This window comes from Colletes gigas, unplaced genomic scaffold (assembly GCF_013123115.1).
Source record: "Colletes gigas isolate AHSC1104 unplaced genomic scaffold, ASM1312311v1 Colletes_gigas_Sc00011, whole genome shotgun sequence".
Classification (NCBI taxonomy): Eukaryota; Metazoa; Arthropoda; class Insecta; order Hymenoptera; family Colletidae; genus Colletes; species Colletes gigas.
This window is the reverse complement of record NW_025106640.1, coordinates 3,271,902-3,297,074: the sequence shown is the minus strand read 5'-3', so window position 1 is coordinate 3,297,074 and position 25,173 is coordinate 3,271,902. Positions and strand designations below refer to the sequence as shown.

The following is a 25,173-nucleotide window of genomic DNA, read 5'->3' as shown; positions in this document are numbered from 1 at the left end:
CGACGCGTCTACTTTGATTAATGGAATAATAATCAAGTGAAATTAAGCATGTAAATAATGTAATACGTAGCCAATGTTGCAACCGCCGGTAACGATTAATTTTCCAGGAAAATCAGCTACAATAATCGAAGAAATATCTTACGACCAATCTGGATAAAATTCTAATATCTATAAAACTACTTAAGCATTTTATCCAGATTTACTAGTCTATAGAACGAAGTGCTTAATGGAACTTGATTAAAGGAACATTATCGAGCAGCCATTTCATTGGATTTTATAGAAAATAGAACGTGGTCGGGCAAGCGTGTACTGATCGTTACATAATTTTCAATTAGTCCATTGCCAGCGAGTTTTTCTTGTTTCTCTCGCGCAAATAATCGTGCGAAAATCCCGACAACAATCGTAGGAAGTGATGGGTAGGGTTATACGAAGATCCACATGTACCAGTGACTGTACTGGACGCGGGGATTTTCTATGTGTCAGAGTTCCGCTCCATTTTTCCATACACCCGAACGAAATGGATAGAAAATAAAATAAAGTTCATCGAGCCACGTCTGCAATATTATTCCCGTCGTGAATAAATTAATATTTACTGTTGTGCTTGCCGCAATCAAATAATATACGATTACATCACCGCATTAACGAGGAAAAGAAAGAGCTAAAATTTCAATAATTTAAAAATTTGTATGCCCCACAAATTTTCCATTCGTCTATGGGTTAACGATATTGCTAGAGGCAACGACGAAAACAATTTGCAATAAACGATTCGAGAGCACAAGCAAACTCAACTATGGCTACCATACACTCCGGGCCGCTCCTCGAGAGATCGTCTAATGGCGTTAAAGCAGAAACTAAGCACCGGTTAGAAAATTTACCGTTACGAGGGGCCGATTACCATTCGAGATTAGTTCTCACCCGAGATCGCGTTTATATCTGCCCGTAGATGTTAGGAGCACATTTTTATCCGTCGTTCAGATTAAAACGGCCGACTCGCGTGCGTTTCATCAACGGTAAAGTTCCATCAATTCCAGCGGAATTTGTATCTGCCCCGACCACGATATCGTATCACGAAACCTCTCGTTTAACCAGTTCGTAAATCGTTGTTCCACGTTCTCGCGGCGATCCACCTTCCACGATCCCCTCGAATTAACCATAAATTCTATAATCGAACGGAATTCAAATTACAAGCTGTTAGACCACTTTCTTCTCCCAATTCACGGACGAGATAACAGCAAACACGATCGATCGTCGGTGAATGAGCCCCGGCTACTAAACGGTTGTACAGGATGTTTCAACATGTTCGAGCGTAATTTCACAAGCGAATCGAACACACAGAAATAAAAGCTAAACTCGATGCGTTTATTTTCTACGATTCTGGTTCCGATTTATTGCGTTTAGTGTTTCGATAATAGTTTCAATAAATTTGAATACCAGTAAACAGATGTTTTTCCGAAAGTTCCGCGAATCAAACACTGGTGCTTAATGGATTCGATCGGCGTTCGAACGGCGCGTGTATTCGATAGAAATTGACGTCACGAAAAAATCTCAGAATCATCGGGTCTTGCGTCAAGTTGTGTTGCGCGACGGGGGAAAAAATCACAAGGCCGAAATCACGATTTCGTTTCTCATTAACCGTACAGAGTTCGACCTCGATGGAGCCCACGACGAAACGAAGAACAGTACGAACGGCTCCGTTGATCCGATCGCTGTGCCTTTAATTCGCTGTATAATGTTACGCGCTATTGTACTTAATTCCACTGCTCTTACGGTACCCAGTTCCCCAGAACCGCGCGCATCCCCATCGCAAACTACTCTCTTTTATTGCTAACTATAATAAATAACGACACAGGCCTTGGAGAATGCACCGAATATGGAAGATCCGCGGGAATTGAATCGCGGTCGTGCTAGCGGAACGATTCGATTCTCTGGACTCGAGGCTACTCGCGGCACTATCGCGTACCGGTTTTGGATCAGAAAATAACAGGACAGTTTGAAATGGTTCTAGAGACAGGACTGGCTTCGTCGATCAGTCTCGTTAAATTCAAGAGCATTCAAGTATATTTATTTGATGAGTCATAATGTTTAATTTGAGACTCCTTGCCGGCCGACGCGTCTTTTTGTAAGACGGCTATATTCGTTTGGGGGGAACGTTAGGCAGACTAGGGTTAACACGATTCACGTTTCTAACGGTAGTCTCCTTCGAACTTTCTATTCTTATCGAATCGAAAAATTAACTAAATTTTGGCCAATAGAAATATTGACACTTTAGAATATTTGACTTCGATGTTTTGGAGTATAAAATCTTAATCGAAACCTAGAGGCATTGCATGAAATACACAATACACGATGAATTACGATCTTGCGTACGAGAAACTCGAATTGGATTCGTTCAAACGCGGTAATAATATGGACGAAAGACGATAAACATTGAAATGCAACATTCGTATTTTACCTTCTATCGATCTGTTCGCTAAGGATTGCGAAGTACGACGATGTTATAAAATGGAACGATCTATAGAGGCCATTACACGACTCAATAAAACAGCTCTGGCAACCTGTTACCGGTTACCGGATTATTTCGTGAATAAAACGGCGAGGTTCGCGTGCGTGTCCGTGACTCGCCTTCTTTGTACGCGGCGAAGACAGAGAGAATACATGGAAGAGGAAACGTAGAGGAAGAAAGACGAGGAAAAAAGACGCATAGGTCACCGACCGGTTGTCACTGACAATTCTGTCGAGCAACAGACAGGTATGCTGACATTATTAGAGGAACGAGGCCAATAGTGCAGGTTCACTAAACTACCGACGGACTGGATTACACCTTTATTTTCGTTTGTTCCGGAACACCGGGCCCTAAAATATTTTAGGTCATTCCGCTCGACTGACCGAATTTTACAAAAGCCTCGGAGTTCGGTTAGCGCTCGTTAGTCATCGAGATTTCTTTTCCCGCACGAATTCCTTAACTTTGTTCTTTTCCAACGCTTTTTGAACGGCTGAACCAGTCGACTGATTCACAAAACTCGGAAAAAATTCGATTAACGGTGTTTGAATAATCTGTTTAAAATGAAATTGATTTAAAAATAAAATCTTTTAAAATTCACAAAACTCGATACGTATATTGCAAAAAAAAGTGAGGAACAGCGGTAGTTCGAAATCGTACGAGGATCACGAAGTCTCTGAGAAATTATCTCGCCTCGAAGGCGTTCCACAATAGTAGCACAAGTCAATCACTAAATTAGCCCGTCTTATAGATTACAGTCGGCATTGAAGTCTCCGGTAGCTAAGCGGTGTCACTTAGTTTTCTATCGTACTTATTCGCGACACGCATCTTTGTTTTTCTAGGTTTAGAAACAGCAGTTAATAACAGCATCGTTAACGAACATTTTCACGTTAAACAAACGATTGAAAAAAGTAAACAAAGTAGAAAAATATGCGCGCAGGGTGTAAAAATTCGCGAGACGTCTGGCAGGTTAATGATTATCGACGAGTCGATGAAAATATCGCCGACGATCGAGACGCGGCGACTCGAACGAAATCGAGTTCGTCGATTATCGTTCTAAAAACCGTTCGTGCGCTCGTGCAATACGTGCGACGAGTCCGAAACTCGGCGCTCGAGGGCGATCCGTACGCGCATTGAAATTCCCTCCGATCTCGTCGGGCAGAATAACCGATTTTTATCGAGTACACGACTGGTTACCGGGCAACGCTCATAAACCGCATTCGACATCGGGGCACGGGCAGCCACGCAAGGAATACGAAGTATCACAAGGTAAACTCATTCGTGGTATTTCAATCGGCTGGTACAGAAACCGTTCGAAACCCGTTCAGGACCTCGAATCGTACACAACGTGTTCTTGTAAAACCGTGCCGCGTGTAATCCACTGCGACGGTCGCGTGTCTGCGACGTCCTCGTAATAATGGTACTTATTATCCAACGACAATATATTGTTTATTCGTACGTTCGTTTTTTATTCGACGGGATACCTTTGTTATTATATTTATGTAATTTTTGTTTTCACCAAGTCTATTTACTTTTCTCTCGTTGCCTCGTTCATTCGAATTTCGAAATATTTCCGAAAGACATTTTGAATATATCAGGGGATATAAAAGGAATATATAGACTGGATGGAAAATAAATTAACGGATCAAACGATAGGAATTCATTCAAGTCGAAGATCGAAGATGCATACGCGACGAATGAAATTTTTCAGAAAATAAATGTAACTTGTACCAGACGGAAATGACGATACGCTTGCACGTTATTCGAAGCATACTTATACGCAGAGGAGAAAAATGATGAAATTGATGGGATTATACGTTGCAAGCAGATGAAAAGGAAAACTACGAAGACGAAGTTGGCACTGTTATTATGAATAATGATGGTACGTGAATGTTACGAAATTAAAGACCTTTCCGATCGTATCTGCGAACGATATATCGTTCGGAAGGACCGAACAAACGGACAGTCGTAATTGAACTTCTTTGTCCTCTCGGAATAGGAACGTTCGTCTTCTGAAATTCCTGGCGGAACGACGCGAATAATCTGCGGTTGTGACAGAAAACCGATCGCCCGTCTTCCATTTTCCGTGACAGTCCGTGAAAGCGTACGGAACAGATTCTGTCCGTGAAAAGAGTCCTCGTCAAAGGAAAACTGTTAAGCGCTCTTGCTCTACGTCCGAGCGGCGAGTCAATGGCCGAACGTTCGAGTGAATTCCAAGCGGTTCATTCGCATTTGCGCGCACGAGCTCGCCCGTATCCAAATTCCGTGATAATCGTGGGAGGAACGACGATGTCCGCGCGCGTCGTGGCTCGGGTTTTTGAAAGATTCGGCGACGCGATACGACAAGGCGTGACGTCGAATTAGCACTTGGCGTACTGTGAAAACACGTGCGTGGAATATTAGAAACGCGCGCCGCAAGTACCGTGCGAATCGTTCTCGTACGGCTGTACCCGACACGGGGAACGTTTACTATTCTATTCAAAGGAAGGCAGGATACAGAGCTTCGAACGTGAAAAGTTTCAGACCTTAAAGAGTTAAGTAGAACAACGAGTCCAAAGTCTGGACTTTGATTTTGTAGAAGCGAGCGGTATTGTACGGCGGCGGGAAATTCGCGGGGATCCTCGAGGAATTTTCGAATTCGAATCGAACGCACGGTCGTCGACGAACGTTTAGCGGGCATAAATAATTGATCGTCTCTTTCGTGCTTCCCTAGCGCGGCGCATACGGAATTTCACGGGCCGATGAGTCGAGTCTCCGTGCTCGATATTTTTAATACCCCTTTTTCAATACCAGGCCAGGCCAGTGTCCGACGAACCGGCCTCTGGGATCCTCCTTTTTGAAACGTTATATACCGCGTCGATAGAACGCGCCTGCCCTCTTTTAATGCTCGATCGCTTTTAAACAGTTCGACGCTCAAAAGATGCGTCTCGACGTCCTAACCGATTTTTCGTTGTATCGCGTTGGCTCGACTCGCGTCAAATAAAATTAGAAATGTAAGAAGAAAGGTTGTCGGGTTTTGGTGTCTCATCAAAAAAGATTAAACACCGAGTGCATCCGATGTCGAAGACGCTAAGTAGCGTTCTTTTTCGAAAAGCAGCGCGACGGTCGCGCGGCTGGAATCCGTGTCATCTCTGGGTTTTTACCGTTTCGTATGGGCCTACGTGATTCGAACGCTCGCTGAAGCGAGGACCCGAATGGAGGTCCGCGATGGGGCACGCATGTAACAGCACGAATTCTTGCCCAACATTATCCGGCTCACGGATACTTTCACTGCGTTAATGGGGTGGATATATTTTTGGTCGCTTAACTCATGAAATTGGCTTTCTTAACGGCTAATCGACTGTGCACGCATCGTTTGCTCGGAAACTGGAGTAACTTTTCAGCAACCACAACAATAACATGCGCCGCGAGTCTCGTGCAGGTTCGCCGAGAGCGTCGTTGCAGCTTTGCGTGTCGTGCCAAGAAGTTGTGCGACATCGTTTCGAGGGGTATATTAAAGCTAATGAACCATCAGCTGCAAGAAAGCTGCGTGTCTGACCCGGGCAAAAACCAATATTCGCCTCTGCGAAACGGTTAGTCGTAGGGAACGCGTGGAAAAGAACTGTTCGACCAAGTACACGCTGCGGAGACGATTATTACTCGGCAGCAATTAAATCCCGATGCAGATAATTCGAAACCTACTACCGTTCTGTTTATAACGTCTAACGTTTTTGCGTTTTATGCCACGCTGTCCAAGTTTTAATGGAACGACGACAAAACTCGCGATTACGACGCTCGACGTTCCGTCGAATTTAGCCGCGGTTTACGTAAGAAATCTCTCACCTTTTCTTCCTTCCGCGATTGATCGCAATCGAGCTCCTCGGAGGATCGATTCTCCACGGTTATTGCTCGCCGTTCGCGTGCCTGGGATCGCTTCTTACCCACACATCATTACTCTATTTCATTTTCGTCGCCGTGTCTAACGAGCACCGGACCCTCGCTGTCCGTCCAGCACACGGCCAGAAGACGGTCTCGGTAATTAGCGTTTAGTAATTAGCAATTAGCCGGGTGAATCGTAGGGAAGAAACCGGGTAATCAGCGTATTGTACGGAGATGATGATCCTTCCGCGGTGTAAAAAATTTGCGTATGAAAATAATACTCTGTTAATGGACGGAGGAATTACTTTGACGGCTGCTGGTCGCGTGATCTTATCCTGTCGATGGGTAATCTCACTATACATTAAACTCTCTAAGTTCAAATTGCAATAACGTAATGTACAGCAAAGGACTTGAAACTTTTTTAAAAAATATTTATCAATCGGTTTGTAAGGATTCGCTGTATTGAAAGTTGCACGGAAGTAGCCGGCGGCAGCTAGTGGCTAAATACTGTGACCGTCAGAGTGTGAACTCACGCTTCCTTTTTAATTCGTTAATTTCACTTCGAAACCCGATGGACACCATTGTTATAACTACTGTTCATAATTATAAATTATGCCTTTCAATGTGTAGTATATCGAACAAGGTGTTCTACAGCGTGTTATTCAATTTATAGTAACTTTCAAATTATATCGTGGAAAAAAAATATTCGAAGTTGGTATGATTGGAACCTAAGGCATGGTAACACTGAACTGGAAACTCAGATGCATCAGTCGGCTACGGTCGGTTATCGAACTCCCGTAGTCATGGAAATTCCTATCGCGGCGTGAAATAGAAACACCACCGTGGCTGTTGGAGATAATTAGACGAGTCGCATAATTAATAGCTCGTCGGTGTTATACCCCCGCGTAGGAGGCAAGGAAAGTCGTTTATTAGAAACCCCGCGTTTCCTGGCGAGGCTGACTCTCGCGTATGCGATCAGCCACGCGCGTGCTCGTCTAAGTCGTGATCGTAGATCGTAATGCAATCGCGACTTCTCCAGCGCACCTCGACCGTGACAAATTCGTTCTCTTTATTCTCTCGCGAGCGAACAGCAGGATTGGTTCTTTAGGATGGTTTCCGTTCGTTGGGATCGTCGAACGCGCGTGCACGCTCGCCGCGGAGGAAGCTCGAGCTCGAATCTTCGTATCGCGGTGATAAAGGAAGATCAGCCTTCGAAGGAATCGCGAGTCGTATTGGGTCAGACGCTTGCTGTTTGTTTCGTTTCCACGTTCCACTTGTCGTTGATACTACTTTCGTATTTTGTGAAACGCACGGGTTACAATAGAAAAGTCAATGTTTCTTTTTTTCTTTTGTACCGTTAGATACGAAAGTCCGTCCCATGCTACGAAACGTAAGCTATAACAGTGAACGCGTTAAGAGTGTATTAAATTTACGAATTTATGTTCGTCGAGGGGTTAACGTTAGGACTGATCTTCCTTTCTGTCTTGAACGCGACTACTCGTCGTCTTCGTCGTCGACGGGGAGAAATTCGATTCATCCGCTCCGGGAGTTCGACGCTCGTTCGCGCGCGTCACGCGGCGTCGTCGAGAAAGGAAGAACCGTCGGGACACAAAGGGGTCCCGCGAGCCTCTATAGATTCTCCTAGTTTACATTCTTCGTTTCTGTTGGCGCGTCGCTCACGGGAACGATCCATTATTCCGATCCCTGGAATTCCTTTTGACTCATTATGCTGGCGCGCGTTCCACCGCGGACCCCTGTTTTATATTCCGTCCAACCGGGCCCCCGCCACGGGAAAATCGATACAATTTCGACTGTCTGCCTTTGTTCGGGGACCAATGGAACGATCGGACCTCGGTTGGCTCGTTGGGACCCAAGTCCCCTCGCTCCCGCGACTGTTTTTCAAGTTCGTGGAGATACGGTTTAATTCCAACGCGACTATAGACGAATAGGAGCCACATACGTAACGATTTATCGTACTACGATCATTGTGGAAATTATTGCACAAAAAATCGTTACGTTTGCGTAATTTAAGGAGCTTCGCGGACGTCACAGGTCCTCGAGATTCGTCGACTTGGTATTCACGTATCGGGCCAGGTTTGCCTCGGTATTCAGACACTGTTTCTTAATTGTACGAAGTGTTCGTGCACGTCCGAGTAGCCTTCGTGGCTGCAAGTCGACACGCATACCTATTGCACGCCGTCTTGAATTATTTAGGCCCGGGCCTCTTTGACTCCGTTCTCAGGTTCAACCGGTCCATCTTCGCGCGGATGACTCTCTCGCGGGAAAGTCAGTTAACGCGTTTACCTTTTCATAGATTCTTACGTTAGATGGTACGGGACATTTACGTTCCGTACTAAATTAAAAAGAAATACTCTGCAAATTTTGATAAAAATAGTAGGAACAATTACAGAGATATCCTCTTACCATATAACGAAGTATCGATGAAGTATGACAAGCACGACATATACTTAAGTATGCTCTGTACCGCAGCGAACGCGTTAACTATCGTTTCCCGCGATAATTCGTTTGGTCGCGGAGCATATCGAGATCGATCGAATCGGAATTGTTTACGCGGTTTATCGAGGTCGAACGTAACAGGTGTATCCCGATCGACGACGATCCACCCAGCGATCCTATCGATTGCGTTCGAGACCCAAGCGTATCACTTGGCGCGTCCCTTACGGATTCGAGCTGCTCTCGGCTCCTCTCTTGCACATACTTCCGGTGAGAGAACACTTTTTTTCAAATAAAAATATCCCGCGGCGAGGCACAGTGTCACAGTCCATAATATCCACGGGACTAGCGACGACGACGACGACGACGACGACGACGACGAAGAGAACGGCGGGAGCGTGCACAGTGCAACAGAATCACTGATCTTGATCACTTGGTATCACCAGATCGAGGAGAAGCCGCGAGCGTGCATATGTATACCGCGAACGTACGGCGTCACTGTGTTCCACCCTTTCGCAAGCTTTTTTGCAACGCACCATAATAGTCCTCACTGTTTGAGATGAGACTTACCTATCCAGGACGGTCGTCGACGACGGACGACCCTGACGATTCTGCCCAACGACGTGATCTCCTCGGGACGCGCGACCCACTCGATCGTGAATCAGGAGGAATGCGTAAACGCTGGAATTATCGATAATCGACGGAACCTTTTCACTGACCGATAGAGGATGTCCCGACGGAAAACGTGTCCTCCGCGTTCGCGACTAATCTAATTCGCAGTGCGTAAACGTTGGGGGGATGATCGGTTCGTCGCGAGGACCAGGGGCACACCGAATGATTTCTCTCGCTCGTCTCTCGCACCCTCGAGCCGCGATGCGAGTTCGGAGCGTGTTCTTTCTTTCTCTCGTTCCCCAGTCCCTCTGTCTCTTCAGTCCCCTCAAAATCACCGCGACACCGCACCGAACAGAAGTGAACTACTCGTGCGCCGCCGGTTCACGGTACCTTAAATACCTTGGCAGCCGCGCCGCCGCCACCGCCGCCGCCGCCGCCGCAGCACGCCACCGCCACCACCGCTGTGCGTCGTGCGGCCCCCTACCTCAAACTCGCCCCACGCCGCGCGCGCCGATTGGCGAGGGAGAGGAGTCCGATGTGTGCCCGCCGGCTACACCGGAGCATCCTCTCTTCTCCCGACCCGTTGTTCTCCTCCTCGCTCCTCTCTCTTTCTCTCTTTCTTTCTTTCTTTCCATCTCTCTCACTCTATCACCTTTCTCCCTCCCCTCTGTCGCCTCTTCTCTCTCCGACGTTCCCCTGCGTTTCTGCGTTTCTCTCCTCTTCCGTCTTCCATTTTCGCCTCCCTTTTCTCTCTCAACCACCGGGGACCCCGTCTCCGGACCCCAGTCTAGCGCGCGCCTATTCCATTTTCGAATCACCCTTCGAGCGAAGCCGATCTCCGCGGGTGCGTTTCCCTTTCGAATCTCTCGGATGCCCGCGACGATCCCAACGTCGCCGTGGATCCTCGAGGGTCGCTGCCGCGCCAGAGGACGAGCAAGCGTTACGTAGAGCCGGCAGAACCGCGCTGCGCAATCGCGGCTGCGCACACGCGCAGGAGCCGCGGACTGCGCCTCGCGTCGGGCATTCGCGCTCCGCACGCCGTCGATAGAGGATCTCGTCTTCCATGGCGTTCGTTTATTCTTCCTTTGGGCAGGATGTCGCGAAGTTTATCGATCGAAAGTATAGCTCAGCCAGTTTAATTAGATACCCGAGGCAGTGGTTCAAGTGCGGAGAAGTGAATGTCGGGGTTGCGGCTAGACTATCGGCCAGTCCTATAGTCTAACCAGCAATCGTACCCTGACACGCTTCGAAAGAAATTAAGTCGACGAGGACGTCGAGATCGAGTCTCAGGAATCTTAACTAACTTGTTGAGCTATGCATCGATTTGTTCCCCTGGCTAGACATTCTCCGGGAGATTGCGAGTAATTCAGGTCAAGTCATGAAATTTTTTAATCTGAAATTCGACGGGCGAATCGAAAGTGCAGCGAAAAGTTGGAACGTTCGAATACTTGGTACGCGTCGCGAGAGATCGTCGAATGTATGATTCATGGACCACGTATCCGGCACGTAAGGACGATGTCGAAATTATGTTAAGGTCTATCCGGCAATTCGTTTCGTGATATTTGTCAGGGAAGAGGGGAGGGATTAGCAAATGCCGTTGGATTTTCAAATTGCTGACTCATTATCGGTCAGCACCAGGGGACACGCGATCGCGAGATTCTCGAGACGAATCGCCACGCATAGCTCCCCGCGCGTTCCCAGAAAATCTCGTTTCCGAACCTTCCCCGAATCTGGGAATTCTAACCTCCGACGAATCGATCTCTGTCGTCGGACCTATTTGTTTGCTCTCTCGACGAACATTCGGTACTTTGGGCTTTACGATCGTCAGGAATTTCGTCAGGGTTCCACGAAATCGTAAGAATCCGTTCGACTCTCTGCTTACATTATCTACGGTTACGCCTGAGGCTTTTTATTGAATTTTTCCATATTCGAATATCCAAATATTCGGTGACTATAATAGAATAATATTGGAACATATTGTTTCAGAATGTTTGAATAATATCATTAAATTTTTCTTCTTTTCCACTTTTAATCTATTTTCGATTTATTTTCATAAAATGCAACGAACACAAAATAGGGAATTCAAAGTACAAATATTTCAATTAAAAACATTGCGTAGTCTAAAAATGATACTCGAAATTTTAAGGGACGATTTTACGCGTCAAAATAAGACGGAAATCAAGTATGATGAAGTTATGTTTGAGGCTTTGTGCCCGAGTTATTAATTGTCGAAGATCAACGTAAATGGCGCAGAAGTGAGGGACTTATACTACTGCCGACGCTCCGACGTCAGTTAACTCGAATAAAGTAATTGTGGTGAATGCGTACACACGTGGGTTGTAATTGCAGACGAATTTATATTAAAAAACATTCATCTCCTATATTTGACAATCCCATGGGGCCAATTTTTAAGTTTACTACCTCCGTAGGCAATCAGAATCTTAGAGGCAATTAAAGTTTCCCAACTAATTCGGGTTAGGTCTGGGTTAAGTACTATAAAAAATGTGAAATAATTCAGGTACACTTGTAAATTTCGAAGCAGTTACTTCAATCGTTAGGTCTGAATCTTTCTTATTTTAGGCAGAGCACTAAAAACGAAAGCAATAACGAAGAAATGATAGATCGATTTTCATAAATTTTTCGAAAATCACTCGACACCTCGTAAGAAAGCAAAGACTAGCATAGTTGACGAAAAGAAAATAAGAGACGACGAATCGGTTTTCAGAGAGTCTCAGGAAGCCACTCGACACCTCGTGTCCCGCCTTCTCGATTCCAGGCGGTGCACCTAGGTCCGAAAGGACGCGTCCGCGCTGCGTGTGCATCTTCTGATATATTCGCGACGCGAGGAAGTTCATCCTGAGAGGCGAGAGAGGACCGTAAAGCAAGTCGACAGAGCACGTTGGAGATATTCGAGACGCGGCGTTTCCACCTGGGTTCACCTTGGGTTCGCGTTGGTCCGGCCGACAGATGGCGGGGAATTCGGTTCAGCGAACCGCGGACGACGTAACTCTTACCTGGTGCGAGCACCTTCGTCGCGGTGCAACGCGCGGATCGGTGCCATTGACACTGACATAATAACGCGGCCGTGCGCCGGGTGAAATCGTGGCGAGATCGTTTCGCGGGAAAAGATCGACGGGCGAGGAAAACGGGACGAGGGGAAAGTGAAATTGAGAAAGAGAGGAGGACAGCGGTCGGACGGACTCACGGTGAACTTGACCCGAATCCACACGGGCTGGGAGAAAGAATCGTCGTCGTGGGCTCACCGTGGAACGGAGAAAGGAGAAAGAGCGGGATGGAGGAAATTACTTTCGATTTCGAGCTCTTGGGATCGGTTACACTTTCTCTCCCTCGCGTCTGTCCAGGCCGAGGTCGTCGTCACCGCTTCCTTCTTCCTCTTTCACGGCCAGGCGTTACGTGACTCTTCCGCGGGTCAAGGCCGGGCCTTCGATGACCCCGGCCTTGAGGCAAGTTCACGATCGATCGGTTTCACGGGCGACTTTCAACTGGATCGCGTGGAATCGTTCAGCTTTCGATGGAAGAAATGTTCAGTAGGATCCAAGTGGAGTCAGGGGTCAGGCGATAGGTCGGACGTACACAAAATTCTTATCTAGATACAAATTTCGAATATCGAATAGAAAATGAAACAATTATTGAAGCATCGTTAATAACACGCTATTATGGAATTCAGGTTTTGATTTTCTTCGGGAATATATAAAGACATTAAAGCTTTCTTATACGACGGGTGATTTTAATGATATAGAATTCATTCAACACGTGTATACTAAAAATGCGATAAGTATTTTTGTAATTAATATATTTCATTGAAATTATCAAGGAGTTATATGTGAATAATATAAGAATTTTTTTTCTTGTACTATTGAAGAAATTACTAGAAAAACATACATTTGTAAAACGAGAATATTTGTTTCGAATGTTTGATTGTTTGACGAATAATTTGAATTCAGTTTGTCTCGTTTGAGTTCTCGTCTGGTAATTCTAGTCGTAAACTCGAGCGCCGCAGTCTTCCATAAAGTTGTGACGCAACGCGACTCGCGCAACGATTTAACCGAATCGCGTGGGCGTTGCATTAACCAGCCGTGAATGCAACTTAAACAAGTGCAAGCGCGGCTCTCGAGCACGCCACTTTTCGCACCAAGTGCACAGACATTGCCGCGATCAGTCTCGAGTCGACGACCGGCCTTGCGACGTTTCATGCGCCTCTCTCGACTGCATTCCACCGCGACGAAACATCGTTTACGGTTATTCGATAAAATATCGATCAGAAATCTTTCCGACGCCGATCGTCGAACGTCACTGTAACGCGAAGCGTGGTCGGAGAACATCTCGACACCATAATTATCCATGCATCGATTTTACTATATAAGGTGTCTCGCCACGAGTGGCGCAATCGAAAGGGAAGTTGTGCATTTATAAATCGAAAACGAGAACATTTTTTTAAACGATCTTCCATTTGAAAACTGTCTGTGATTTCTGTCTTTCATCCTCTAATCAACCGTAAACTTTACACTACACTGATATTCTTTCATCTTTTCTTAGATCTTCTTGGACTTGTACAGTGTTTGTTTACATGCTCAGGTAAATCACACGAGCCAGCATTTCCTAATCTCTCCTTTGATTAAATCGAAAAGTTCGTTAACATTCTGAGAATATTCTCACTTACGGGCGAGCAATTAGGTTCAACATCGCGATCTAATAACGGTCGTTAATAACTGTGTTTAACCATTACCGTAAACTGGTATATTCAAATGAAGAAACAATAGACTTATGGGAGCAACAGAAAGAAGCTTTATAAGAATATTCTGATGAATATATCGTTACATTATATTACTATACTGCCTCGAGGGACAATTTTCGACATATTTACATTTTGTTATTAGTAGGCATTTTGAAATCGCGTCGAGAATCGTAATATTCATTCCGAGCACAGGAAAAGAGAAATATCATTTCGAAGCTTTGACTTTATATTTGAGATTATCTTTTGATTATTTTTGGTTTAATATTTATTAAAAATTCTTCGATACGTGGCCATTATAAAAATGAAAAATTATTAAATTCCCGTTAAAGGACGCGTACGATCCGAACGGACGTAAAAAAGAGACCAAAGAAACGCGTGATCCTTGATTAATGCCGATTTCATGGAATTACATTTCCCAAATGGAATATTTGAAAGGAGACGTCCTCTTAGCGTGTGTTAAGAGCATTCTGCGTACACAGAGCTCCGGATGCTTGGGCTTTAAAAGCATCATCGTCCCATACTCTCCGGCCAGCCCTAGCAACGCTATTGATTTCCTTCGTCCCCCTTGCGAGAACTATCTCGCAGAATTTACCCTCTTTCGTGGAAAAGCGTCCTGAAAGTCCATGAAACTCCGTCACGTCAGGGGACAAGACATTTGCCGTGCCTCTCGAGTCGCGCGAGCGGAAGAAACCTGACGGAGACGGGGGGGGAAAAAAAAACAGAACGCGAAATTGAAATATGCTTGGAGATTACACGAACGATGCAAAGCGGTAGCGCAGTTGTCTCGAACAAATCGTATTAAGAACCGCTTAGAATTTATCGAGGCGAACGATACACCGTCATCTGTCTTGTTAGATCTTTGTCTTGCAAGACTCGTTTAGTCGATTCAATTTTGTTGCTGGATAATTAATTTGAACACGTTGAGTACTAAAAGTCGAGCGTTTATTTATCTTTAGTTTGAGAATTTTATATATTATTTGGTCGTATCAAGCAAACGCTAGAATTATAATTGGTGTATTAAATAAAATTCCAAAAAGTAAAATTAATCATCGACGACAAAAACCGCGGATACCAGCTAGCCTAATTACAAAAGTAGCCAATTTATTTCAAGCAACAGCACATAATGTACTTCTGCGAGGGTTCTACCTGACTTCCGCGAGTCTACTTAAGCGTTAACTCAATTTTCAGCAATATCAAAGGCCCCGAGTTAATCAAGTTTAGCTTCGCAGCTTACTGCTGCCGAAAAGTGCTCGAGAAAAAGAAAACACTCTGCGTATGAAATTTAATAATCAACGTTCCCATTTAAATGTTCAAAAAGACTGGAAGAGGAAATAGGCGTTAAATATTAATGCGTTATTTTCCGATGCATCGTAAATTATACAAAATTTCATAATTTTATCGCCAACGGGATTTCGAGTCCAGACTCCGGGTTCCCCTTCGTTCACCCTCGCGTATATGACACACGAGCCACCCCTTGAATCGACGGCTCAGCTTGAGATTAAAGCCGTTTTTCATTTCGAGGGTGTTGTTTTGGCTGGTGACACTTCAGAAATGAGGGACGTCATTGAGGGAAAAAGTAGAAAAAGTCGAGGGGCGATTTTCCAATTACGGTGACAATTAAGACCCGAAATTGCTCCTGGCGAATGGTCATTAATTACGCCGTATGTAAAGGGATGAACATTTTTCGCGGTATGTTTAATTGCATCGTGCCATTTGTGCAAATTCGAGCAGAAGTCCTTTCTGATAATCTTAATGCTCTTTTGTCTTTAAAAAATTATGAATATGTTCGTGAATTTATTATTATGTACTTAAGTGAGTAGATTGAACAAGGTGTTCCGTAAAATATGAGCTTCGAGTTGAATTTCAAGAACTAACAGCGATCGACCGTAGTCCAGTAAATTGCCAGAATTAATCGAGCTTCCAAGCAAAAGTCCCGTCACGTAAATCCGTATGGACAATTAGATCTGGTCGTTCGCCTCTGTTTTACTCGTCCCACGCGAAAATCTCGTTTGGACCATCTGTCTGAGGCTGGCCCGTCGATAATTCCCAGGAAAATGTCCGCCGTGTTCGATTGAAAACGCCGCGTACACGCGCGCGGAAATCCGCCAGGCGGCGGCTGATCCCGAGCGCGGACGGTGGATCCCATTTAGCTCGCAGCTGTCTCATCAGCTCATTGAACCAGATTAATTCCTGAGCGACCGATCACAAAGGACAGGAATCCCCTTTGCGGGGGTGGCTCGGGCCATGTGCAAGGCGAATTTGATGACGTCAGGCCCCGCGGTGCGTTCGTTCCATGCTCGTGGGGGCGGTTTCTTAACTTTCATTAATTTTGTTCGAAAGGAAGTATATTTATATTTTATATGAATTGTTATTGTTTTTTTTGTGAAAATACATTTTCTACTAGTAGAAATTTTAGGACGATCGGTTTTAGCTTTAGACTATTTAGATCGATGGGGGTGTATCTTTTCGTTAGTATATTTTACAAATTTATAAATTCCAGGCAGTTGTAAGCGTTTGGTGATCTTGTTGTCGCCCAGGGACACATTAACTTTGAGCCCTTTGAATCACGCAAAATGGCGTTCGCGAACGACCCAGTGCGACTCGTGAATCGCGCGCGTGCATCTCTCCCAGGCGCGTAATTCCATTCGGACAGATACGCGTCAGATTTTAGGGGAAGGCCAGACACCCGTCACGCGTTAATTGCACGGTGTACTCATTAATTCCATCGATCGCTGTCTGTCTGTGCCGTGGCTCGTTGGTCATCGAGCCGGAACATATCTCCGTTGACGCGGAGCGATGAAAGCGTTTCGCGTTTCGCTCGCAAAGGCGGATTCCCGCGGTTCGATTCGCTCGATTTACGCAACCGCGTGACAGAGAATTTCATTGAAGCAAAATGTGTAAATATACTATTTTATGGCCTTGATTCTACGTTTATGACTTTTAATTTAAATTCTTGGGTCTACCGAACATTTGTGCAAAGTGTCGTCGACGTTCCCACGTTAAATTAGCTGCCCCTTTAACGAGTATTTGGCCAATAAAGAATTTTATAAGTAAACGCTACGATAGCGTTAAGTATGCTTTAAGATTTATATTGACCCCGCCGGGGACCTATAATTAGAGAAAACTGAACATTTTACTTTTCAACGCCTTGGAGCGCACAGCCCTGAACCCGGATCGTAAATTATGGGCAACGATCGTCGCGGTTGTCTCGAAGGAAGGTTTGAAATTAGGTGTATTTACCTGGTCCCGGGGTTAAGTTTAGGTGCTCGAGTATAACTATTTCATTTCGACGTTTACGAGGAAATTACTCTCGCTCGACGCGGGACTCCCGGTAATTTTGAGTCATTTTACAATCTTACCATAAAAGAGAAGCTCCATGGGAATTGTGCAATGAGTAATGGTTGTCGATCATTGCGTGATTTATCGTGCCGTGGAATTGCTCGCCTCGACTTGTCGATGCTTGTTGGCTATCCGTTCGGGTTTGTTACTCTTTCAGAGACACGAACATCGAAAAATTAAGGCGAACAGTTTCGCGGTACGATAAATCACGCGACGCTTAGGAGGCGTATCTTGTTAATAAAAAAATAAAAAATACTCCAAGAACTGTTAGAATTATCCGTCGACCTAGATCGTGTCCACATTTTCACCGTATCTTCGTCCATTACATTCCCTTAATACGTACGGAATCGCGTCGAACGTGGCAAATCAACCCCGCAGCTCACGTTTCACTTATTTCGAACGAAAAGAGACGTCAAGTTCAATCCGGAGTGGCCACCCGCCCTCTCGACGTTCCTCCCGTTCGACGCTGAGAAATTGATTCGTCTTTCGGGAGGGTGATTCTGTTTACAGAGGGGCTAAGAACGGACGAGCTACGGGACGAAGGTTGATTACCGAAAGCGGAGAAAAGTAGAGCCTTTGACGCGAAGTGGATCTTCGCGGAGGCCTCGTTGCGCCCGTGGTTTGTCCACGTGCCTCGTGCCTTGTTTCTTTGATTCCTTGCACCCTCTGCCGTACAGGTTGTCGTTTGATTTCAACGCGTTTCCGCTCTGTTACCGTTTCAACCTTTGTGCATGTCGACCGTGACGAGGGAAAGGACTTTGTCTCTCTCCCGAAATGCGGCCATTTGACAATCTTACCTCTGGGACACGACAAAGCTCGCGGTCGATTGTGTGCTTTGCAAGGACCACCGACTGCTTCTCGACGAGAATCTGTTCGCGACTGATTAAACTTGGATTTGTCGGTGGAAATCAATTTCCCACCCTCTTGTATTCGGTATAAATAATCGTCGACGCGGTAACGCAATTTTACCATTTCTAATAGATAAAGCTGAAACGCATTAAAGTTTCCTGCATCGGTGGGCATATTAATCTCCGTTTCAAATTCATCGAAAAGTTCCACCGATACTTACGAGCGTTCTGTTTACCAGGAAAATATTTCACGATGATGACTATTGATACGGCGAGAGGTATTAAAGTGCAATGAAGGGAGCACGAAGTTTCCGCTCGAGTTAGGCGAACGGGCTTGAAAATCATCCCCTATTCCGGTCCCTTTTTCATACGGAGTTTATTGTCCGACGAGGAAGCAGAGAATATTTTGCTGTAATATTTTTGGGGTCACGTTTCATTTAGCGTTTGGATAGGATGTTTTGATGGAAACGGTGCTTTGTCTGCTGTTCGGTTATAACCATCGAAGCGTTGGGGAGTTTATTCCGTTTAGAATTTTCGGACATTAGACGATTTTGTTAGTTCGAACGGGCGTTCGAGTTCGCGCGAAAGTCACAATCGGCAGCAAATTCTGCGAGCTCTCGACTTCATCCTTCTAATTCCGGAAATTCGATATCTCGATCGGCACGCAACTTCGACCGAGTATTCAATTCTCGGAAAAGGCCGATCGCCCGCTGCGTGTAAGTAATCGAGTCTCTCTGTTACACCATAGACCGTCGTCATGGCGCATTACAGGGTAAATCGCGGGTTAATTTTAAAAGTCGGGATTCTTGCCCTCGAACGTACCAGCTATTGAATCGATAATTTCCTGAGTGATCGTCGTTTTCTCCTTACCGTGACTGTAACTCAATTGCGATCGTCGGATAGCTGGCACGACATTTCGTTCGAACGAATTCTGCCCTCGAGAAAAATCGATTCAGAAGTAACGCTATAAATTTTCCTCGTTCTTTCGGTCAATCGGCTATTTCACGACTGTTTATTATACTTTTTAAAAGTCTAAAACATCTCTGGATCCATATTGGAGAACGATAAAAATATCGACGATATTGGTACCATAATGGAGTGGACTCGTTCAATTTAAGTCAGTCTACGAAGACGACTATCAATACATTATACGCGACAGCTTCGCCGGGCAACGAAGCACAAAATACTGTTATTATTATATTTACCGTAACAGTTATTAATACTGGCAATTTTATAGAAAAAAGTGAACGATCAACTCGGTCGGTTAATTGAAAGTGTTCGCGCGCCGTGGCTATCTCCGAACGCTGACAAAAACCAGAAAGTGTAAAGTACCATTCTCGACGGGTTTTGCGAAAAGCCTGGAACAAGTCGTTCCGTGCCCTGTAATTATCCGCTTAACATCGGCGAGTAACAGAAGTAGAACAACCTCTGGCGTTGGTAAAAAGTCTGGTAAAAAAAAAAGTAGATAGATATCCGTGTGGTACCGTTGTTCGAACGAAACTGTATCACCTACAGTTTCATTCATTACTGCCGAGATTTAAGCGACTGCTCGAACAACCGATAGACGATCGGTTTCTTGTAATTAGCTCCTATTTCTTCCGACGGAGCGTCACCTTTTTTTATTAGCGACCCGATCGAACCGTTTCTATGCCGGCAGAGATTGCATTTTGCGTCTTTAAACGCGTCGCGATGTGTGTTCGGTTGAACGACACTCATGGGTACCGTTCGATCGTTACGAATAGCTTCCCCTTCTTTTTCTTCTCTGTCCCTGTGTGCGTGTGTTTCTTTTCTTTTAGTCCGGGACGCTCGATCTCGGAAATATTGCTGGGTCATAAAATAAATCAACCAAAACTAGCAGTGACGAGACTTTAACGCGAAGTCCCGTTTGTCATTCTGCGATTCGGGGACAATGGGTCTCCAGTTCGTCGGGAATATCGATCGTGAACTACGGTGCCTTGAACTTGGAGTACGGTCACGAAGCGGTCACGAGATAGATCGTACGGTAGAACTTCCATTATATCTATTAATAGAGAAACGAAGACTGTTTGAGTTAGGAAATTTACGGAACTAACGAAAGTCGTCCAGCAGTAGAAAGTTTTTTAAAGAAAATCTTTACGACGAAGTTATTTTTCAATGGTTGCAACTTCGAAGAAACTTCTTTCGAAAAGTGTAATCAACGTAATTGTCGTTTTTACTTTTTTCCAATACGATACTTCTAACTGGTTTCTCGGTTAATGACTCGATGGATCGATAGTCTCCATTGTGTAAAATTCATTATCGCAAATCGTTGAAGCAATTTGATTGTCAACGATAAGAACGTCTCCCCAGTTACGGGTGCAGAACATCCTGGGGAGTTTATAGGTGCAAATTTCAAGTCGACGATAAATATAATTTGCAAGGTTAATGACCGTTAAACTGCCTGGCTTCGCCTGACAATTATACCGAACAACATAATTCAGCGTTATTATATACGCCTGGCTGAATAGGAATCCCTGCAAAGAAACAAAGCCTTAATTGCCTCCTCGTTTCGCGTCAGACGCACTTTGCAGGAGGAATTGAAAATATATCGATCTATAGAGACTTCTCGTTCTTTAGCATCGCGATTAAATTTTAAATTAGAATGAAAATTTAAGGGAATTAGATAGCACGATAAATCGTGCATAAGTAGTTAAATTAAAGCATTTGAATTGATCGTTAAAATCTAATATGTTCATCAGTTAAACAATAGCACGGTGCACGAGTTAAGGAAAATAAGGAACGTTAATGAATTTTGAAGTCTCTTTGCGGTAACGTTTTACAGTTAAAAATGAATATTAAGGTGTTGTTCAGACTTGAGATTTTATTTGTTCTTGCGCTCCAGAAATCATTTTATAATACGAAGTTTAGAAAACAATATGGTACTTTACATTACAAAGCCACGTTTCTTTATCTTCACACGTAATACTCGCGAAGAATTCCAACAATGAAATCGTTACGCTAACGAGGTTTCTGTTGAAACTAAGAAATGTAGGTATTGTTCTTATCGGTGTTTGATCTCGCCTGATGTGCATAAATATGAACCAAAGAGGAAATAGAGAAATGTAAACGCGCTCGGTAAAACGCTTGGAGTGTAAAAAAACGGGTGGTTGAATCGAGTTTACCATCACTATTTGCTCTCCTCGAGTCCAAAACTGTTATTCGAACAGTTAACGTTCGAGAGGCATACGTAGAAACTAACCGCGCGTTTCAACGTGTTTTTCTTTTTTTTTCTCTTATTTACGCGCCTGCGGCGAAAAACTGATCGAACAACTTTCACGATAACATCCTGCTTTGTGCAATCGAAAATTATAAGCATTTATGGTATCATAATTCCCAGTAGCCTCGATTGTTCTGTTCTCCGAAACTAAATGATTAAAGTATTCACGGACGATCGGTTATAAATTGTTAAATTGCTGCTTCGCTAAACGATCCTTTGTAATTTAGCCAAACGCCGTCGAGCGAGTCGTTATCGAGATATCTTCGAGTTGAAACGAGTACTTTGTAAGTGCGAGTGTCTACGATTAACATTTCTTTAAATGACAGAAGATACTACTTTAGATTTGTGCGAGATAGCACTACGAGGAATACAATAATTTAAGAAAAAATGACAGGTAATTGCTGCAAAAATTTTTTAATTCTGCCATGATGCATCACCGAAATACACTTAATAATATTTAGATACAAGAAGATCTATAATTTTCGACAACGCGACCGGTATTCGATTCGTTTTCAACGGGAAAACCCTTGCGTCGTTCTTGCGAATGCTCGTTGTATCATCGAGAATAATCACAGTGAATCATTCAGGCGCCAAGGCGGCCTTCTCGAACGGTCATAACACCGATCAACCGATCTCGACGAGCAAGGTTTGTCCTGTGAAATTGTTTTGACATTATAAGTTTCAATGGGACCAGGTAGAGTTTTCTTTCGAAACAATTTATTTCGTATTAGAATATTGTGTATTTGTTTAGATTGGGATTCTCTCATTAATTTAAATTCATCGAAGTACACTTTTAAAGATCTCTCACAACAAACAGTGTCGTTAACGTGCAGCCACACGTTTCGAATCTTCACGCGCACTTTTTAAGTCACTCGCTTGATCCTCGATCTATAACCATTTCCCAGCTACGATCGATTGGCAATTTGTGACAATTTAGCGTCGTAGATAGAAGAGCGAAGTTCTTGCAGGTGGTTCTAATCCGATAGCCAGGTGCTCTCAAAACGATTCGCGGTCGCGTTAACGCCTAGCCGTCGCGCGAACTCGCTTAGCGAAACTCGGGTAAAAAAGGAAAATCGGGGGAGGGAAAAAATGAATCGAAAGGAAGGAGCTCACCGCGAATTGCTAGACCCAGCGTTCGATCGCTTCCTGTTGTGGTTTGAATCGTTGCTCGTCCCACCCTCCGCCGTCCTCGTCCCCCCCTTTCGAACGATTCTGATAAATGAGAAATTCCCGGGGCCGATTTTCCTCGGTCGTATCGATCCGGGGAACGAGTTCAGGGACCCCGACCCGAGCAGCCGTAACGTCGTTACGAGAAACACGATCCCGGCCCAAGCGAAATTGCCAGCAGTTTTTCCAGCGTGCTCTCCAGGCGAAACGCACGAAACCACCCTGGAACACACACGCTCTATGCGCAAGCTTGCCACCACGTATTTATGGACGTCTGCGGTTACGTTCCGAAGATGGCTCGCGTTCGAGAACGGATCGCTAATGCGAATCTTGAGAGGCCACGGAGACACCTAAGTGGACTGTCTATGAAACTTCAATTTTTCCGATTTTCGTGACAGAATAGACTCAGAAGATAGGGGTGGGGCCCGCGAACGCGTCACAAGTTGAGTCACAAACTGCCATTTGGTCGATATTTGTTCTTGGATTTTCTCTTTCATCCCCCAAAGCAGGCAGAGTTTAACCCCCATACGTATATACTATTCAATTTTATTTAAATTTATTCGGGATTATTAAATTTATTAGGAATTCGTAACAAGTTAGACTCGTCGTTGTATATCAAAGGGTTAAATAAACCAACTTTCATGTTCAGTCTGCAGTTTGAGACTCGGTTTCATTCTCATTTGTAATTCACTCTCAACGCGAGTCTATTACATTAAACTGTGCGTAGAGATAGCGCATCAGCGAAAATTATCATGCATACGCGGCGCTATCCGGGGGATCTTACAACCTGTTACCCGAAACGACACATCAACGGAGAGATCTTTCGATCAAAACCTACGAGAAAGATCTTAATAACAGTTTAGCGACCACCGATTGAAACGTTCATTCAAGAGAAGAAGCTAAAATATAAAAAGTACGAAGCGAAGGGGGCGCAAGAAGTATTAATTATTAGCGACTTCGTTGCTCAAACTTCTCAGACGTTCGTTAATTTATTCAATTCTAAATCCATAAACACATTAGACACCTCGGTTATAGAGTTCTCCAAGACTCCAGCATCGATTCGTGTTAATAATGCACCGGGTGATTCGCAACTTCGGGAATCCGTCGTCTCGATTTGCACTTGGCGGACACGCGGACGTCCAGTGCGTAAATTTTCAAGCGTATCCGACGACGAAAACTGCGCGATCTCGGCGGACATAAATTTGTTCAATAGCTTGGAAGTTACGGTCCAGAATCTTTATACGTCCCGGGGACTCGGGGATCTTGATGTTGCTCGTTTCTCTGTTTTATCGCGCAGGTACGATCCGCTGACGCGAAGATCGCGTACACGCGGGAAAATGAGTCATCTCCGCGACCGAAGGAAATGGGATTTGAATGTGGTAGCGCGTGGAAATGCCGTGTAAAGCGGCGCGGAATGTCTACGAGGAGTCGATGGAGAGGCGCGTATCGCGTGTATATTATTGGAATCGCTGTGTTTAGAGCTCGGATTAGGAGAAACGAACGATTATTTGCGAACCGTTCCGAGGATTCTAAATTTAAACCTGTCGACGATGATCATTGTTAACGCGTGAAAGAATGTTTAGACGTGTGCTCGCCTCTGGAAGTTTTCGTTTTTCAGCTCTCTGCGAATGATTATTTGAAAATCTAAATTGGACGATTTTACACTTAAATTTTTTTAAAGAAACAAAGCTTATTATTTGTACGTCTCTTTTATACGTTTTAAAAAAATTATTCGTGGACCAGAAGATCTGGTGCTTAACCGTTTCTGGCCCAAATCTACAGAGTCATCCTCGTTTCTATCTGGATATCGTGCAGGGAAGATCCAGAGATAAATCTCGTAATCGTTTCGGATAGAACGATTTTTAACGGTACCTTTTTGGCAAGATTCTCCTCTGTACCGTTCGCTATTATCGTTAGTTCCTCTCCGTATGGGTATCGCGGCACTCCGATGTCCGTTGCATGAATTAAGCCATTATATTTCGTGCCCCATGGGGTCTCCGTAGATTATCAATCCAATCACACGGCTCGTTCGTTTTAAGAAGTTCGTGGAACGGTTTCTCGCTGTCCTTGGTACATGCTATCGTTCCGTAGCAGTTTGCAGGTTCGATTAACGAGGCAACGTTACCCCTGAGGGTTGTATTTTCGCGATTTGCCATTTTCCGAGCCGGTGCGTGGGATTCGATAATGCTGCTTGCAGGAGAACCGATTGATGGATAAATTTCAATTTTACGCTACGATCGTACGTTTCGTTCTGATAGAGAGTCGAAGCTACAAATGTAGGGAACGATAGATATTCGAAACATTAGAATTTATTTAAAATTCCTGTTCTCCTTTGCTCAACCTGAAACGAGGCGCGAACAAAATATCAAATTATAATTATTCGTTATCGAGCGATTCAACTTGT

At 44.6% G+C, this 25,173-nt stretch overlaps 1 protein-coding gene across 1 annotated transcript in view; it reads right to left on the bottom strand.

Moving 5' to 3' along the window:
* Nucleotides 1–9,650, bottom strand: part of LOC122398536 (titin-like) — a 50,158-nt gene extending 40,508 nt beyond the window's left edge. Inside the window, exon 1 of the mRNA XM_043398507.1 lies at nt 9,383–9,650. The gene's annotated coding sequence lies outside the window, so the exon portion shown is untranslated. The remainder of the gene's footprint in view (nt 1–9,382) is intronic.
* Between the last annotated feature and the right edge of the window lie 15,523 nt (nt 9,651–25,173).